The sequence below is a fragment of the Aquarana catesbeiana genome, linkage group LG10 (genome assembly GCF_042186555.1).
Source record: "Aquarana catesbeiana isolate 2022-GZ linkage group LG10, ASM4218655v1, whole genome shotgun sequence".
NCBI lineage: Eukaryota > Metazoa > Chordata > Amphibia > Anura > Ranidae > Aquarana > Aquarana catesbeiana.
This window is the reverse complement of record NC_133333.1, coordinates 5,175,835-5,195,099: the sequence shown is the minus strand read 5'-3', so window position 1 is coordinate 5,195,099 and position 19,265 is coordinate 5,175,835. Positions and strand designations below refer to the sequence as shown.

Genomic DNA, 19,265 nt, shown 5'->3' with positions numbered 1-19,265 from the left:
CGATCCTCCCCACCGATCCTCCCCACGATCCTCCTCACCGATCCTCCTCACCGATCCTCCCCACCGATCCTCCCCACCGATCCTCCTCACCGATCCTCCTCACCGATCCTCCCCACGATCCTCCTCACCGATCCTCCTCACCGATCCTCCCCACCGATCCTCCCCACGATCCTCCTCACCGATCCTCCCCACGATCCTCCTCACCGATCCTCCTCACCGATCCTCCTCACCGATCCTCCCCACCGATCCTCCCCACGATCCTCCTCACCGATCCTCCTCACCGATCCTCCCCACCGATCCTCCTCACCGATCCTCCCCACCGATCCTCCCCACCGATCCTCCTCACCGATCCTCCTCACCGATCCTCACCACCGATCCTCACCACCGATCCTCCTCACCGATCCTCCCCACCGATCCTCCCCACGATCCTCCTCACCGATCCTCCTCACCGATCCTCCTCACCAATCCTCCCCACGATCCTCCTCACCGATCCTCACCACCGATCCTCACCACCGATCCTCCTCACCGATCCTCCTCACCGATCCTCCCCACCGATCCTCCCCACGATCCTCCTCACCGATCCTCCCCACCGATCCTCCCCACGATCCTCCTCACCGATCCTCCCCACCGATCCTCCTCACCGATCCTCCCCACCGATCCTCCTCACCGATCCTCACCACCGATCCTCCTCACCGATCCTCCTCACCGATCCTCCCCACGATCCTCCTCACCGATCCTCACCACCGATCCTCACCACCGATCCTCCTCACCGATCCTCCCCACCGATCCTCCCCACGATCCTCCTCACCGATCCTCCCCACCGATCCTCCCCACGATCCTCCTCACCGATCCTCCCCACCGATCCTCCTCACCGATCCTCCCCACCGATCCTCACCGCCGATCCTCCTCGCCGATCCTCCTCGCCGATCTTCCTCACCGATCCTCCCCGCCGATCCCCCTCGCCGATCCTCCTCGCCGATCCCCCTCGCCGATCCTCCCCGCCGATCCTCCTCGCCGATCCCCGTCGCCGATCCTCCTCGCCGATCCTCCCCGCCGATCCTCCTCACCGATCCCCCTCGCCGATCTCCCTCGCCGATCTTCCTCACCAATCCTCCCCTCCGATCCTCCTCGCCGATCCTCCTCACCGATCCTCCTCGCCGATCTTCCTCACCGATCCTCCCCTCCGATCCTCCTCGCCGATCCTCCCCACCGATCCCCCTCACCGATCCTCCCCACCGATCCTCGCCGATCCTCCTCGCCGATCCTCCCCGCCGATCCTCCCCACATTGTAACTTTGTAGAAGGAGGAGGAGTCATTTCCTCAGTCTCCCCTCCCCCGGTGATCAGCCTGTACATTGTCATAAACCTGCAGCAGGGGCTGATCTGTGTCAGACATTTGTGGGCACCCTGGATGATGCCTGAAGAAAGATGGCTCGGTCCTTCTTGATAGTAAAGCAGATGAAAGTTCCACTTTAATGATTTCTGACTCTTTTCCTTTGAAGATGGAGAATTGACGTTCCTGAGAGCGACATCAAAGTTCCAGAGGAGGGGGGAGGGGAGGAATCATCAGATATTCCCCTTCATTAGAATTCTCCATTAATGATTAGACCCAATTCCATCACCGACCTCCCAACCCCCGACTCCCCCCTCATCCAATCACATCCTTCATTGTGACATCATTCATCCTCTCCCAGCAACCCCCAGACTGGGTCCTAATAGAGACAATGTACCCCTCCCCCCCTCCGGGAGCAACACTTCCCAACTTTACCCCAGAATGGGGTATCTGACACCATCATTGGGGAACTATTCCTCCCACTGATACCAATAATGGGGCACTATTCCTCCCACTGATACCAATAATGGGGCACTATTCCTCCCACTGACACCAATGATGGGGCACTATTCCTCCCACTGATACCAATGATGGGGCACTATTCCTCCCACTGACACCAATGATGGGGCACTATTCCTCCCACTGATACCAATAATGGGGCACTATTCCTCCCACTGATACTAATAATGGGGCACTATTCCTCCCACTGATACCAATGATGGGGCACTATTCCCCCCACTGACACCAATGATGGGGCACTATTCCTCCCACTGATACCAATGATGGGGCACTATTCCTCCCACTGACACCAACTATTGGGCACCATTCCTCCCACTGATACCAATAATGGGGCACTATTCCTCCCACTGATACTAATAATGGGGCACTATTCCTCCCACTGATACCAATGATGGGGCACTATTCCCCCCACTGACACCAATGATGGGGCACCATTCCCCCCACTGACACCAATGATGGGGCACCATTCCTCCCACTGACACCAACGATGGGGCACTATTCCTCCCACTGACACCAATGATGGGGCACTATTCCTCCCACTGACACCAATGATGGAGCACTATTCCTCCCACTGACACCAATGATGGGGCACCATTCCTCCCACTGACACCAATGATGGGGCACTATTCCCCCCACTGACACCAATGATGGAGCACTATTCCTCCCACTGACACCAATGATGGGGCACCATTCCTTCCACTGACACCAATGATGGGACACTATTCCTCCCACTGACACCAATGATGGGGCACTATTCCTCCCACTGACACCAATAATGGGGCACTATTCCTCTCACTGACACCAATGATGGGGCACTATTCCTCCCACTGATACCAATGATGGGGCACTATTCCTCCTACTGACACCAATGATGGGGCACTATTCCTCCTACTGACACCAATGATGGGGCACTATTCCTCCCACTGACACCAATGATGGGACACTATTCCTCCCACTGACACCAATGATGGGGCACTATTCCTCCCACTGACACCAATGATGGGACACTATTCCTCCCACTGACACCAATGATGGGGCACTATTCCTCCTACTGACACCAATGATGGGGCACTATTCCTCCCACTGACACCAATGATGGGGCACTATTCCTCCCACTGACACCAATGATGGGGCACTATTCCTCCTACTGACACCAATGATGGGGCACTATTCCTCCCACTGACACCAATGATGGGGCACTATTCCTCCCATTGACACTTGTTATGGTGATGGGGAAATCACTGAAAATTCTGGGATTTTTTCTTTTTATATAATGGGGTTGGTGGGGGGAGGGGGGAGGGAGCTTTGTGTGCTGAGGGGCCCCAACTATTCATGTCGGGGACGTGGAGGGACAAAACGCGGTGACGTCATCGTTGCCCTCTGACCCACTTTCAGCTTTTAACCTACTTTCCGCGCTTTTGTCCGTATCGTGTTTCGTCAGGGAACGGAGCGCCAAAGTATTTCGATCTCATTAAACAGACGAACGTTTCTGTACAATAAACAATGAATTTAATCAGGAAATAAAACCGAAATGTAATGTTGTCCCCTCTGTTCTCAGGATGAAATGCCCCCCCAGCATCTGCCACCTTCATAAACTATGTGTTGGTGCAAATTCATCACAAGACCTCCCAGGTGATCGGAACAAAGGCGAGGATCCCTCTCTGTGTATATATATATATATATATATATATATTTGTTTTCCTTTCATGTTGGATAGGGTAGGGTTACCCCATCTAGGTCTCCTCCTTGGTGGCCAATACGGTCGCTTCTCCTCTCGGCCAATCGGGTCTTAAGATCTGTTTCCTGATTGGCCGGAAGGAGAAGCAGGAAGACAACAGTGAATATTAGTTCTCTATTCTCACACAAGTGGGCGGACTCAGGGCGCAGTGCTCTGCACCCCTTTTTTTAAACCCAGTTAGAGCCACAGGGTCCAATCACGAGCTTCAAAAAAAAAAAAACCCCATTGAAATCCATGCGTCCGGCGCCCTGCATGTAGATTAGAGGGCCGGGCGTATGGATTGGAGGGGCGGCGTCCTGCATGTAGATTGGGGGGGCGGGCATATGGATTGGGGGGGCGGCGTCCTTCATGTAGATTGGGGGGGCGGGCATATGGATTGGGGGGGCGGCGTCCTGCATGTAGATTAGGGGGGCGGGCATATGGATTGGGGGGGCGGCGTCCTTCATGTAGATTGGGGGGGCGGGCATATGGATTGGGGGGGTGGCGCCCTTCATGTAGATTAGAGGGCTAGGCGTATGGATTGGAGGGGCGGCGCCCTGCATGTAGATTAGGGGGGGCGTATGGATTGGGGGGGCGGTGCCCTGCATGTAGATTAGGGGGGGCGTATGGATTGGGGGGGCGGTGCCCTGCATATAGCTAAGGGGGCCAGGTGTATGGATTGGGGGGGGGGCGCCCCTGCGTCCCGTATGGAGCGGCCTCCACTGGTTATATCCCCTGTAAGATTTATTTTTGCCCTCTGTGTCCCATCGGGGAGATCTCAGCCCAGCACAGAAAGAGTTAACAAGCTTCAGGTTTTTCCCACTAAAAGGTCAGGAGGATCAATAAAATACTTTGATAGGATCTGCAGGGAGACTATTTGTTGTATTTCTGTGTTGTGATCAGAACTCTGATAATTCCATAGAAATACAAAGTCTCCAAATATAACAAATATCCCGAGTCATGTGACTTTATAGATCCCAAATGTATCCAAATATACCAATCCAACCCCAGAGCTGTACCTTTATATCCTGTAATGAGGATCACTCATTACACTCATCACACATCACACCCATTACACTAATCACTCATCACACATCACACTCATCACACATCACACTCATCACTCATCACACATCACACTCATCACACACATCACCCTCATCACGCATCATCTTCATCGCACATCATCCTCATCACACATTACACATCACACTCATCACACTCATCACACTCATCACACATCACACCCATCACACATCACACTCATCACTCATCACACCCATCACACATCACACCCATCACTCATCACACTCATCACTCATCACACTCATCACTCATCACACTCATCACTCATCACACACATCACACATCATCTTCATCGCACATCATCCTCATCACACATTACACTCATCACACTCATCACACATCACACTCATCACACATCACACCCATCACACATCACACTCATCACTCATCACACTCATCACACATCACACTCATCACACATCACACCCATCACACATCACACTCATCACTCATCACACTCATCACACATCACACTCATCACACATCACACTCATCACACATCACACCCATCACACATCACACTCATCACTCATCACACTCATCACACATCACACTCATCACACATCACACTCATCACACATCACACCCATCACACATCACACTCATCACTCATCACACATCACACTCATCACTCATCACACTCATCACACACATCACACATCACACTCATCACACATTACACATCACACCTCACACTCATCACACATTACACCCATCACACTCATCACACTCATCACACATCACACTCATCACACATCACACCCATCACACATCACACTCATCACACATCATCTTCATCGCACATCATCCTCATCACACATCACACCCATCACACATCACACTCATCACTCATCACACATCACACTCATCACACATCACACTCATCACTCATCACACATCACACTCATCACACATCACACTCATCACTCATTACACATCACACACATCACACCCATCACACTCATCACTCATCACAGTCATCACACATCACACCCATCAGGCATCACACTCATCACATATCACACTCATCACACATCATCTTCATCGCACATCATCCTCATCACACATTACACCCATCACACATCACACCCATCACACATCACACTCATAACACATCACACTCATCACACATCATCTTCATTGCACATCATCCTCATCACACATTACACCCATCACACATCACACCCATCACACTTATCACACATCACCATCACACTCATCACACCCATCACACTCATCACTCATCACACATCACACTCATCACACATTACACATCACACTCATCACTCATCACACATCTTCTTCATCGCACATCATCCTCATCACACATCACACTCATCACACATCACACTCATCACACATCACACTCCCCACACATCACACTCCCCACACATCACACATTACACCCAGGCCGATTTGTGTTTAACCTGTTTATTCCATGAAACAAACTCTGCGGAATGCGTCGATCGCTCGTACAGCCGCAACCCAATAATCCGAATAAAGAGAAGAAGCACCAGAAGGGAAAATGTGATCACAGCGAATACATTTCACCTTCAAAGAGTTAAAAATAAAATAAATTGGGGCCTGTCTATGAAGATCGGCGGTTGATTTGATCGGAGAGAGATCGCTCTGCAGCTTCCTGCCACCAAAAATCGCACATTATCGCTGCTTGACGCGATCTTAAATGGAGCCGCCCCCCCATATACTTATCTTCACTCCCCCTCTCCACCTGGGGAGGGGGGCAGGGCCAGGGGTGGGGCTAAGAGCATCACACACCACTGCAGTCACACCTGTCATTCAGCAGACAGCCAGAGAGCCGGTAAGAGAAAAGCTGGGGGAAGCCAACAATTTCCCAGGTATGGTTAGCAGGCACCGGGGGGGGGGCGGAGACAGAATACTCCGCCTGGGCTGCTCTATACCGGGGGGGGTGGAGACAGAATACTCCGCCTGGGCTGCTCTCCACGGGGGGGGGCAGAGACAGAATACGCCGCCTGGGCTGCTCTCCAACGGGGGGGGGGGGGGGGCGGAGACAGAATACTCTGCCTGGGCTGCTCTCCACCGGGGGGGCAGAGACAGAATACTCCGCCTGCGCTGCTCTCCACCGGGGGGGGCGGAGACAGAATACTCCGCCTGGGCTGCTCTCCACCGGGGGGGGGCGGAGACAGAATACTCTGCCTGGGCTGCTCTCCACCGGGGGGGTGGAGACAGAATACTCCGCCTGCGCTGCTCTCCACCGGGGGGGCGGAGACAGAATACTCCGCCTGCGCTGCTCTCCACCAGGGGGGCAGAGACAGAATACTCCACCTGGGCTGCTCTCCACTGGGGGGGCAGAGACAGAATACTCCGCCTGGGCTGCTCTCCACTGGGGGGGGGAGAGACAGAATACTCCACCTGGGCTGCTCTCCACTGGGGGGGGGAGAGACAGAATACTCCACCTGGGCTGCTCTCCACTGGGGGGGCAGAGACAGAATACTCCACCTGGGCTGCTCTCCACTGGGGGGGCAGAGACAGAATACTCCACCTGGGCTGCTCTCCACTGGGGGGGGCAGAGACAGAATCCGCCGCCTGGGCTGCTCTCCACCGGGGGGGGGGGGGGGCAGAGACAGAATACTCCGCCTGGGCTGCTCTCCACCGGGGGGGCGGAGACAGAATACTCCGCCTGGGCTGCTCTCCACCGGGGGGGTGGAGACAGAATACTCCACCTGCGCTGCTCTGCACGGGGGGAGACAGAATACTCCACCTGCGCTGCTCTGCACGGGGGGAGACAGAATACTCCACCTGCGCTGCTCTCCACTGGGGGGGCGGAGACAGATTACTCCACCTGCGCTGCTTTCCACGCTCTTATGGTGAACAAAGCAAAGGGAAGGTGAGCATATGCAGCAACTTTTCCCTGCATTCCATCACTTTAAAGAGTATGTAGAAACCTTGTTCTGGAGTTTTGGATAAAATGAGGAAGGGTTAGAACCTTTGTCAGGTTTTCATTGCTGTCTGTGTCCCCATTGGGGAGATTTGTCCTAGACAAGGAAAGGGGCGCCTCTAAGTGGAGACGTTTTTGTAAGACTTTTCAATACAAAAAATTGGCCAATCACATTTGAGTAGTAAGTAACAAGCACATCAGGATGTGGTCCAGGCAAAGGGTAAGTCCAACGGTGACGATCGTGCTTCCGGGGGGCTCCATCCCAGGTGACAATTATGTCATCTATATACCTCCCGGAAAAAAAACGATATTGGCTGAGAAGGGATTCTGTCTAAGAATATGATGATTCTCCCAAAAACCCCATCGCTAGATTCGCATAGGATGGGGCAAAACTGGCCCCCATCGCAGTGCCCTGTAGTTGTAGGTAAAAATCTCCATCAAAATTAAAATATTTATGCGTTAGGCAAAAACGTGTTGCGTCTAAAATGAAAAGCAGCCTGACGAGGATTAATGTCATCCACTTCCATTCATCTATTACATTACGTGGTCAATGTAGATAATATGTTCTAATGTTTTCCTGTATATTATACATTATAAGTGTTGTTATATTTATTATTGGATGGACATGAATTTGATGAGGTTACATCATCTGATTGTTTATCCTTTTTTTAATTCCAATTAATTGTTTTTTAGATTGTGTTGGCTCCAGTTGCTATTACAAATTCCTGGTTTTATTTATTATTGTCGTTTTCTAAAAATTCATTTATCATTTTTATACTATCATAGATATTTGATTAATATTAATTTTTATCATGCCATATCATCATTTATCATAAGCTTTTTTTTTGTGATTTTTTTTTATTAAGCTATATCACAATTTATGTATACTATTATTCCTGAACCTCATGTCTGTGTTCACCTGTTTTAGATTATAGCTCCTTATTTATTCATTTTGCCCCGTGATAGAGATACAAAGTAAACACACCCCTCCCCCTCCCCCTTCCCTGTATGTATTCCATATAACGATCCCCTATGGTCCCTTCAATGTAGTCAGCTTGAGAAAGGAGCGCGTCTTGCCGTAATACTCGCTCATGAAACGCGTCGCATAGCGTGTGACGTCATCCTCCCTTGCTATCCTTCCTACTGCGCCTCACGCCTCGCTTTGAGTCTCCTCACCGCAGCCGGCTTCCTTACACTGGCAGTGGCTACAGTGAAGACAGCGATTGCCTGTGAAGGACCCCGGAAGCAGGATCGATCGTCACCGCTGGACTTACCCTTCGCTGGGACCACATCCTGATGTGCTTGTTACTTACTACTCAAATGTGATTGGCCAATTTATTGTATTAAAAAGTCTTACAAAAACGTCTCCACTTAGAGGCGCCCCTTTCCTTGTCTTTTGACGTCTGTTTGGAAGCCGGTTTCTGTTCCTATGTGATGGCAGCCCTGAGTGTTTTGGACTTTTTACCCCCCATTCACAGCTAAATATTTACATGGACTAATATAGACTGTGTGTCTTACAATATCGGACTTTAAAAAAAAATGTTGTGTCTCCAGGACAGAAAGTGAAGGGAAATTTCCCCACATCGTAGAAATTTATTTCTCACTTCCTGTTGTGTCTCTAGGACAGAAGGGAAGGAAAATCTCCCCACTTTGTAGAGATCTACTTCTATTTCCCGTTGTGTCTCCAGGACAGGAAGTGAAGGGAAATGTCCCTACTTTGTAGAGATTTACTTCTACTTCCTGTTGTGTCTCCAGAAAGGGAAGGGAAATCTCCCCACATCATAGAGATTTAATTCTACTTCCTGTTGTGTCTCCAGGACAGAAAGGAAGGGAAATCTCCCCACATCGTAAAGATTTATGTCTACTTCCTGTTGCGTCTCCAGGATGGAAAGTGAAGAGAAATCTCCCCACTTCATAGAGATTTACTTCTATTTCCTTTCCCGTTAGGTCTCCAGAATGGGAAGTGAAGGGAAATCCCCTCACTCTGTAGAAATTTACTTCTACTTCCTGTTCTGCCTCCAGGATGGGAAGTGAAGGGAGATCTTTCACACTTTTTAGAGATTTACTTCTATTTCCTGTTGTGTCTCCAGGACAGGAAGTGAAGGGAAATCTCCCCACTTTGTAGAAATTTTCTTCTACTTCCTGTTGCATCTCCAGGATGGGAAGTGAAGAAAAATCACCTCACTTCGTAGAGATTTGCTTCTACTTCCTGTTGTGTCTCCAGGATGGGAAGTGAAGAAAAATCACCTCACTTTGTAGAGATTTACTTCCAGTTGTCTCTCCAGGAAAGGAAGTGAAGAGAAATCTCCCCACGTTGTAGAGATTTACTTCTACTTCCTGTTGTGCCCCCAGGAAGGGAAGTGAAAGATAATCTCCCCACTTCGTAGGGGTTTTCCTCTACTTCCTGTTGTGTCTCCAGGACAGGAAGTGAAGGGAAATCTCCCCACTTTGTAGAGATTTACTTCTACTTCCTGTCAGGTCTCCAGGATGGGAAGTGAAGGGAAATCTACCTACTTTGTAGAGTTTTTCTTCTACTTCCTGTGGTGTCTCTAGGACAGGGAGTGAAGGGAAATCTCCCCACATTGTAGAGATTTACTTCTATTTCCTGTTGTGTCCCCAGGGTGGAAAGTGAAGGAAAATCTCCCCACTTTGTAGAGATTTACTTCTATTTTCTAGTGTGTCCCCAGGGTGGGAAGTGAAGGAAAATCTCCCTAATTTGTAGAGATTTTCTTTGCTGTGTCTCCAGGGTGGAAAGTGAAGGGAAATCTCCCCACTTTTTAGAGATTTACTTCTACTTCCTATTGTGTCTCTGGAACAGGAAGTGAAAGGAAATCTCCCCACTTTGTAGAGATTTACTTCTACTCCCTGTTGTGTTTCCAGGACAGGAAGTGACGGGAAATCGCCCCACTTTGTAGAAATTTACTTCTATTTCCTGTTGTGTCTCCAGGACAGGAAGTGAAAGGAAATCCCCTCAGTGGGTCACAGAGCAGAAAATGAACTGACAGGGATTATAACTTTTTCTCCTTCCCTTTGGCTTTACATACATGTAAATTATCAGCCAAGTGCGTAGTAAATATAAACGGCTAAAAGTCGCCATAATGTTTAAATTACCCCAACCCTAAGAAGAGATAAAACAAAAATTCTGGTAAAAAAAAAGAAACCAGTAAATGGCGATCTTTATAGACAGATCCGGGTGAGACGAGAATCCATCGCTAATCTAAATTATAGCCGGCGCCCTATTTCCCCGTCCACAAGGGGGCGATCTTGGTGGATCCGCCAAGCCATTGGCCAGCCCTTGTGTCTTCCTCCGCGGCTCCTCCTCTTCCTGTAATCCGCTCCCAGGCTGTCATTGGCCGAATTTCTGGAGACTTCCTGAGAAGATCGTCCTGTATACCCACTTCTGGAAGTTGGCCACGGCGGTGTACACCCCGGGGTATTTTGGGTTAGCGCAGCTGTGGCCCCACGACACAACGCCGAACACTCTGCCGTCACACACCAGGGGCCCTCCGGAGTCCCCCTGGAATAAAAGGGAAAGGAAAATGATCAGAGCCTGTAGGGGAGATAAATATTACAGATGAAACACCTGTGTGAGAAGCAGCTGGCGGAAGCTGTCAACGCCCCCCCCTCAATAAAAATGAGGGCGGCCTTTGCAAGATCATCACTGGAAGAAGTCAGCTTCCATCAGGGCCTTCTTACGCAGGGCTCTTGCAGCATTCGCTCTCATTGCCTTTGTTGCCCCCTGCAGGCCGGTTGTGAGTCTCACCTGGCAGGCGTCCTTGCCCCCGTTGTTGAACCCAGCGCAGATCATGTTGTTAGTGATGTGCCCGGAGTAGGAGGCGGAGCTGTTACAGCGGTGGGCGGAGATGATGGGAAGCTTTACGCTGCGCAGGGTGTCCGAGGCCTTACCGCTGGTGGCGCTGGTGTACCCCCATCCGGAGACCTGGCACAGGCGCCCCTCACCCAGCGAGACCCCCTGGGCTGGTAGAGGGACTATGGATACGAAGGAATTGTAGATGGCCGGCCGGTTCAGCTGTAAGAGAAGTGAATTAAAAAGAACCTGTCAGGAAAGGGTATCAAAAATTAAAAAGTATCCAGACCCGTATATCAGACCTCTGTCCCGGATTTGTTGGGACAGACCCGTGTATCAGACCTGAAACACGGGTCTGTCCCAACAAATCCGGGACAGAGGTCTGTTACATGGGTCTGTCCCAAAAAATAGGGACAGAGGTCTGATACACAGGTCTGTCCCAAAAAATCAGGGACAGAGGTCTGATACAGGGGTCTGTCCCAACAAATCCGGGACAGAGGTCTGATACACAGGTCTGTCCCAAAAAATCAGGGACAGAGGTCTGATACACAGGTCTGTCCCAACAAATCTGGGACAGAGGTCTGTTACACGGGTCTGTCCCAACAAATCCGGAACAGAGGTCTGACACACGGGTCTGTCCTAAAAAATCCGGGACAGAGGTCTGATACACAGGTCTGTCCCAAAAATCCGGGACAGAGGTCTGATACAAGGGTCTGTCCCAAGAAATCCAGGGCAAAGATCTGATACACAGGTCTGTCCCAACAAATCCGGGACAGAGATCTGATATATGCGTCTGTCCCAAAAAATCCGGGACAGAGGTCTGATACACAGGTCTGTCCCAACAAACCTGGGACAGAGGTCTGATACACGGGTCTGTCCCAACAAATCCGGGACAGAGGTCTGATATATGGTCTGTCCCAGCAAATCCAGGACAGTTGGCATCTATACAGGCAGACACCCCAACAGCCAACCGAAGGAGCTCACAAGGCAGGGTAACAACGCTGTGTCAGGAAAGATAAAAAGTTATTAAAATTGAAGTCCTGTCTACCCTGCCATGGAGTCAGTTGCATTATGGAGGCGGAGCTTCCTCCCGTGACCAGTTCATACTTATGATTTTACAAGCGGGTTCACATTTTAAAGTTTATACATTTTTGAACTGATGTTTTATATCCATTTTTTTTTAGCTACATACACCATTGTTCTATAAATAAATATTTAAGACAAAGGATTCCCAGAGCACCCTGTGTTAGCTAGGAAGGCAGCACAGCAGAAGATGTCTACTTTCAGGCACCCTGTATCTAACTGGGGCCACATGGTGGGAGTGGGAGGAGTCATTGCTCTGAAGAGGGGAGGGGTCACTGACTCTAAAGTAGTGTTCCTTCTAGAAAAGTCCCCCCTCCCCCCGCAAAATAAAGAAGCCCCAATATTATCACCTTTATCAGCATGATGTCAGCGTTCTTGGAGGATGAGCTGTATTCGGGGTGAGCGATCATCTTCACGGGGCGAAATATCTGTTCTGTTCCTTCGAAGGTGGACAGCGAATATTCCCCGGCCACAACCAGCATCTGCTTCTGCCTGGTGAACCGGGGGATGGGAAAAAAATCATTTAGTGGGTAGATTCCTTTACAAATACATTTATTTAAACTGCCCTATGAAAGGAAGCATTTCCTCAGTCTCCCCTCCCCCAGTGATCAGACTGTGCATTGTAACTTTGTAGAGGGAGGAGGAAGCATTTCCTCAGTCTCCCCTCCCCCAGTGATCAGACTGTACATTGTAACTTTGTAGAAGGAGGAGGAGTAATTCCCTCAGTCTCCCCTCCCCCAGTGATCAGACTGTACATTGTAACTGTGTAGAAGAAGGAGGAGTCATTTCCTCAGTCTCCCCTCCCCCAGTGCACATTGTAACTTTGTAGAAGGAGGAGGAAGCATTTCCTCAGTCTCCCCTCCCCCAGTGATCAGACTGTACATTGTAACTTTGTAGAAGGAGGGGGAAGTATTTCCTCAGTCTCCCCCCCCCCCCCCAGTGATCAGACTGTACATTGTAACTGTGTAGAAGGAGGAGGAGTCATTTCCTCAGTCTCCCCTCCCCCAGTGATCAGACTGTACATTGTAACTTTGTAGAAGGAGGGGGAAGTATTTCCTCAGTCTCCCCTCCCCCAGACCATAAAGGATATATAATATGCTTACTCAGTCTTGCAGTGGGCGGCAGAGAGGACCCAGAAGCGGCTGACCAGGGACCCCCCACAGAAGTGAATTCCCGTGTTCCTCTTCAGTGACACCAGATATCGCGCTGAGTACGGCGGGACGATATAACCGCCAATGATTCGCGCTATGCTGTCCTGTCCCTCACCTGCAAATATAATATTATTTACAGACCAGAGCCAGATAAGAAAACAGATAGAAAATGTTTCCATGTCCATTAAATGTCATATTTTTCCAGTGATGTAATCGCTGGGTCTCTGTGCTTCTCTATGCAATGCAGGCAGATCATGGCTGGTGGGAGGGGCCTTATTTTATGCTTCCAGTGATTGCTTGACAGTGGTTATGTGATTGGGCAGTCCCCTGTGTGTAAAGACTGGAGCTGGGCAGGAAGATGTTAAACAAATCAAAAACTTTTCTGCATCTGATACAAAGTTTTGTACCCGGAGATCCCGCCAGTAACAGAAGTTCCTGTTGAAAACTGACAACACTAATCCACCGCCCTGCAATCAGCAGCAGCATTGTCACCCTGCCTTGTGCACTCCTTCAGTTGGCTGTTGGGTTGCCCACCTGTATAGATGCCAGCTGTCCCGGATTTGTTGGGACAGACCCGTATATCAGACCCCTGTCCCGGATTTGTTGGGACAGACCCATATATCAGACCTCTGTCCCAGATTTGTTGGGACAGACCCGTATATCAGACCTCTGTCCCGGATTTGTCAGGACAGACCCATATATCAGACCTCTGTCCCAGATTTGTCGGGACAGACCCGTATATCAGACCTCTGTCCCGGATTTGTCAGTACAGACCCGTATATCAGACCTCTGTCCCGGATTTGTTGGGACAGACCCGTATATCAGACCTCTGTCCCGGATTTGTTGGGACAGACCCGTATATCAGACCTCTGTCCCGGATTTGTTGGGGCAGACCCGTATATCAGAGCTCTGTCCCGGATTTGTTGGGACAGACCCGTACTTGAGACCTCTGCCCTGGACAGACCCATATATGAGGCCACCCCCATCAAATCATTCCCCACATCTATTACCTTTTGTACCACCACCCCCTCCCTTTAGAATGTAAGCGCTACAAACTGAGCCCTCCTGTCCCTTCTGTATTGAACTGTACTTTAATTGTGCTGTCCCCCCTCTACATTGTAAAGCACTGCGTAAACTGTTGGCGCTATATAAATCCTGAATAATAATAATAATATATGTCCCGGATTTGTTGGGACAGCCCGTATATCAGACCTCTGTCCCGGATTTGTTGGGACAGACCCATATTTTAGACCTCAGCCCCGGATTTGTTGGGACAGACCCGTATATCAGACCTTTGTCCCGGATTTGTTGGGACAGACCCGTATATCAGACCTCTGTCCCAGATTTGTTGGGACAGACCCGTATATCAGACCTCTGTCCCGGATTTGTTGGGACAGACCCGTATATCAGACCTCTGTCCCAGATTTGTTGGGACAGACCCGTATATCAGACCTCTGTCCCAAATTTGTTGGGACAGACCCGTATATCAGACCTCTGTCCCGGATTTGTTGGGACAGACCCGTACTTGAGACCTCTGCCCTGGACAGACCCATATATGAGGCCACCCCCATCAAATCATTCCCCACATCTATTACCTTTTGTACCACCACCCCCTCCCTTTAGAATGTAAGCGCTACGAGCCGAGCCCTCCTGTCGCTTCTGTATTGAACTGTAAGTGTGCTGTCCCTCCTCTACATTGTAAAGCGCTGCGTAAACTGTTGGCACTATATAAATCCTGAATAATAATAATAATATATGAGACCTCTGTCCCGGATTTGTTGGGACTGACCCGTATATCAGACCTCTGTCCCGGATTTGTTGGGACTGACCCGTATATCAGACCTCTGTCCCGGATTTGTTGGGACTGACCCGTATATCAGACCTCTGTCCCGGATTTGTTGGGACAGACCCGTATCAGACCTCTGTCCCGGATTTGTTAGGACAGACCCGTATATCTGAGTTACTGAGCACATGGCTATATTTGGGCAATGATGTCACTACTATCCAGCCCCTTCCTTTTATAAAGCCTATGACAGCTCAAGGAGTTGTCATTCAGCTAGTGTCAGCATCAGGGATTGGTCATGTATGGGGGGGGGGGGTCTTTGTTTTTAAATTGCCAGCAAATTACATTTTATTGCCAGCCTCTTTTTTTTTTATTTTGAGAAAATGACATTTCATTGCCAGCTTATTTTTCTTAAATTGCCAGCAAATCAGATATCATTGTCATCGTCTTTTTTGTTTTAATTGCCAGCAAATGACACTTTATTGCCAGCTTTTTTTTTTTTAATTGCCAGCAAATGAAGTTTCATTGCCAGCTTATTTTTTTAAATTTTCAGCAAATTACATTTCTTTACCAGCTTCTTCTTCTTCTTCTTTTTTTTTTTTTATCCCTGGCAAATCACATTTCATTGGCAGCATTCTTTTCTTTGTTTTTAAATTGTCAGCAAATTATTTTTATCGCCAGCTTATTTTTTTAAAAATGTTTTAATTGCCAGCAAGTGACATTTCATTGCCAGCAAATTTCATCGCTAGCTTCTTTTTTTTTTAATTGCCAGTAAATTACATTTCATTGCCAGCTCCTTTTTTTAAAAAAATGCCAGCAAATAACATTTCATTGATAGCTTCTTATTTTTTAATTGCCAGCAAATGACATTCCATTGCCAGCCTCTTTTTTTTATTATTATATCTTTTTATTTGTTATAAATTGCCAGCAAATTACATTTTATTGTCAGCTTCTTTTTTTTTAATTACAGCAAAATGCATTTCATTGCCAGCTTCTTTTATTTTTTTTTATTGCCAGCAAATGACATTTTATTGAAGTCTTTTTTTTTTTATTGTCAGCAAATAATATTTCATCGGCAGTGTATTTTTTTTTTTTTTTCACCAAATGACATTTTATTGCCAGCTTCTTTTTTTATTAATTGCCAGCAAATTACATTTAATTGTCAGCATCTTTTTTTTTTAATTGCCAGCAAATGTCATTTCAATGCCAGCTTCTTTTTCTTAAATTGCCAGCAAATATATTTCCTTGCCATCTTCTTTTTCTTAAATTGCCAGCAAATGACATTCCATTGCCAGTCTCTTTTTTTTAATTGCCAGCAAATTACATTTTATTGTCAGTTTTTTTTTAATTTATTATTACAGCAAATTACATTTCATTGACAGCTTATTTTTTTTTAATTGCCAGCAAATAACATTTTATCGGCAGTGTATTTTTTTTTTTTTTTTTTTTTATTGCCAGCAAATGACATTTCATTGCCTGCTTATTTTTTATTAATTGCCAACAAATGGCAATTCATTGACATTTCATTGCCAGCTTTTTTTTTTTCTTTTTTTTCAGCAAATGATATTTCATTGCTAGCTTCTTTTTTTAATTACTAGCAAATGATATTTAATTGTCAGCATCTTTTTTTTTTTTTAATTGCCAGCAAATGCCATTTTAATGCCAGCTTCTTTTTCTTAAATTGCCAGCAAATATATTTCCTTGTCAGCTTCTTTTTCTTAAATATTCAGCAATTAACATTTCATTGGCAGTGCCTTTTTATTAAATTGTCAGTAAATGACATTTCATTGCCAGCCTAATTTTTTTAATTGCCAGCAAATTACATTTTATTGTCAGCTTTTTTTTTTTTTAATTACAGCAAGTTGCATTTTATTGCCAGCTTCTTTTTTTTTTTTTTTTGATTGCCAGGGAAAGATATTTAATTGTCAGTATCTTTTTTTTTTTTAAATTGCCAGCAAACGCCATTTCAATGCCAGCTTCTTTTTTCTTAAATTGCCAGCAATTAACATTTCATTGGTAGTGTCTTTTTTTTTTTAATTGCCAGCAAATGACATTCCATTGCCAGCCTCTTTTCTAAAATTGCCAGCAAATGACATTTCATTGCCAGCTTCTTTTTTTTTTTTTTTAAACCGCACACAGACTCCTCCAAAGATCCCCAGAATACATAGAAGACTCTTTGGGGGGCCGTGTGCTGTTTTTTTTTTTTTTTTTTTGTATTAGTACATGTTCTCCAGGACAGTGCCCCCCCCCCCCCTTCACCATTTTTGTCACCCCCTTGTATATCAGCCCAGAAAATGGGCGTTTTTTTAATGGACAGATTCGGCTCCTGTTAATTTCAGTAGGGTTCGAGTTCCGGAGCTGCCCGTCTCATCACTAATCCTGAGCGTCCATCCAATGCCGTACCATTGGCAGACCGGGCCGGGTATATACGGCGACGAGCGGAAGAAATAACGAATGAATAAAACTCACCCGTCACGCCTGTAAGCTGCAGGATGAGCAGCAGGTGCAGATAGTGACAACCCATCGTGGATGTTACGGCGGGCGCAGCTGCCCGAGTGAGACTGATCTGCGATACCCACCAGAAGTCGCTTGAAAGCGCGCGGCGGTGCCCCTCGCCGTTACCATGGCGCCTCCACAGCTGCGGAGAATGGCCTATTATTCCGATAAGGTACCTGAGGACAGAAGGGGTCCGGCGGATGGGGCTCAGCTTTCCCCGGATCTCACCGCGGCACAGCGATAGGTGGCATCAGGTCGTCTCCGGTTACATTGGCACCGGCTGTGTAAACGTGAGACGGCGTCCCCCTTACAGCGCTGCGCGCATCGAGGTCGCCGACCCAAGAACTGAACCCAGAACATCTCCGTATCCCGTTTCCAGCTGATGGATATTAACCCCGAAACCGCCAAGAAGATGCACAATAAAAGGACATTCAGAGGCTAATGAGCTGATTGATGTACAGATAACGAGAAAACGTTTTTTAAAGAGAGCAATGTGGGAACTAAAGTAACAACGTTTTTCCATCCTTTGTTACATCTCAGTGCTGCCGATCGAATGCAGCCTTTTTGCAGCCACTTCCTGTCTACATTCACTCCATGGCATTTCTCAGGGTGGAGTTCCTGATGGTGACAACAGAGGACCATGTCTGTGTAATGTGCATAGAAATGGTCTTGTGTGACAGGGTGACAACAGAAGAACACAACAATACAGAAACAGAGCGTTGTCACCCTCTAACAGGAAATGCCTGCAGAAGGACCTCCATGGAAGGATCACCAAGGTGACAATGCAGGAGCACAATTGGGGGACGGGGACAGAGCATTGTCACCCTATAGCAGGAAGTGCCTGAACAAGGACCTGCATGGAAGGGTCACTAGGGTGACAACGCAGGAGCAAAGATGGAGGACAGGGACAGAGTTGTCACCCTATAACAGGAAATGCCTGAACGAGGACCTTAATGGAAGGATCACCAGGGTGACAACGGAGGAGCAAAGTTGAAGGACAGGGACAGAGTTGTCACCCTATAACAGGAAGTGACTGAACAAGGACCATCATGGAAGGATCACCAGGGTGACAACGGAGGAGCAAAGTTGGACTACAGAAACAGAGGGTTGTCACCCTCTAACAGGAAATGCCTGCACAAGGACCTCCATGAAAGGATCACCAAGGTGACACAACGCAGGAGCACAATTGGGGGGACAGGGACAGAGCGTTGTCACCCTCTAACAGGAAATGCCTGAACAAGGACCTTCATGGAAGGATCACCAAGGTGACAACGCAGGAGCACAATTGGGGGGACAGGGACAGAGTTGTCACCTTATAACAGGAAATGCCTGAACAAGGACCTGCATGGAAGGATCACCAAGGTGACAATGCA

At 48.1% G+C, this 19,265-nt stretch overlaps 1 pseudogene; it reads right to left on the bottom strand.

The window, feature by feature from the left end:
* Window positions 1-7,750: 7,750 nt before the first annotated feature.
* On the bottom strand, window positions 7,751-18,717 carry LOC141110257 (trypsin-3-like; annotated as a pseudogene).
* Window positions 18,718-19,265: the final 548 nt, after the last annotated feature.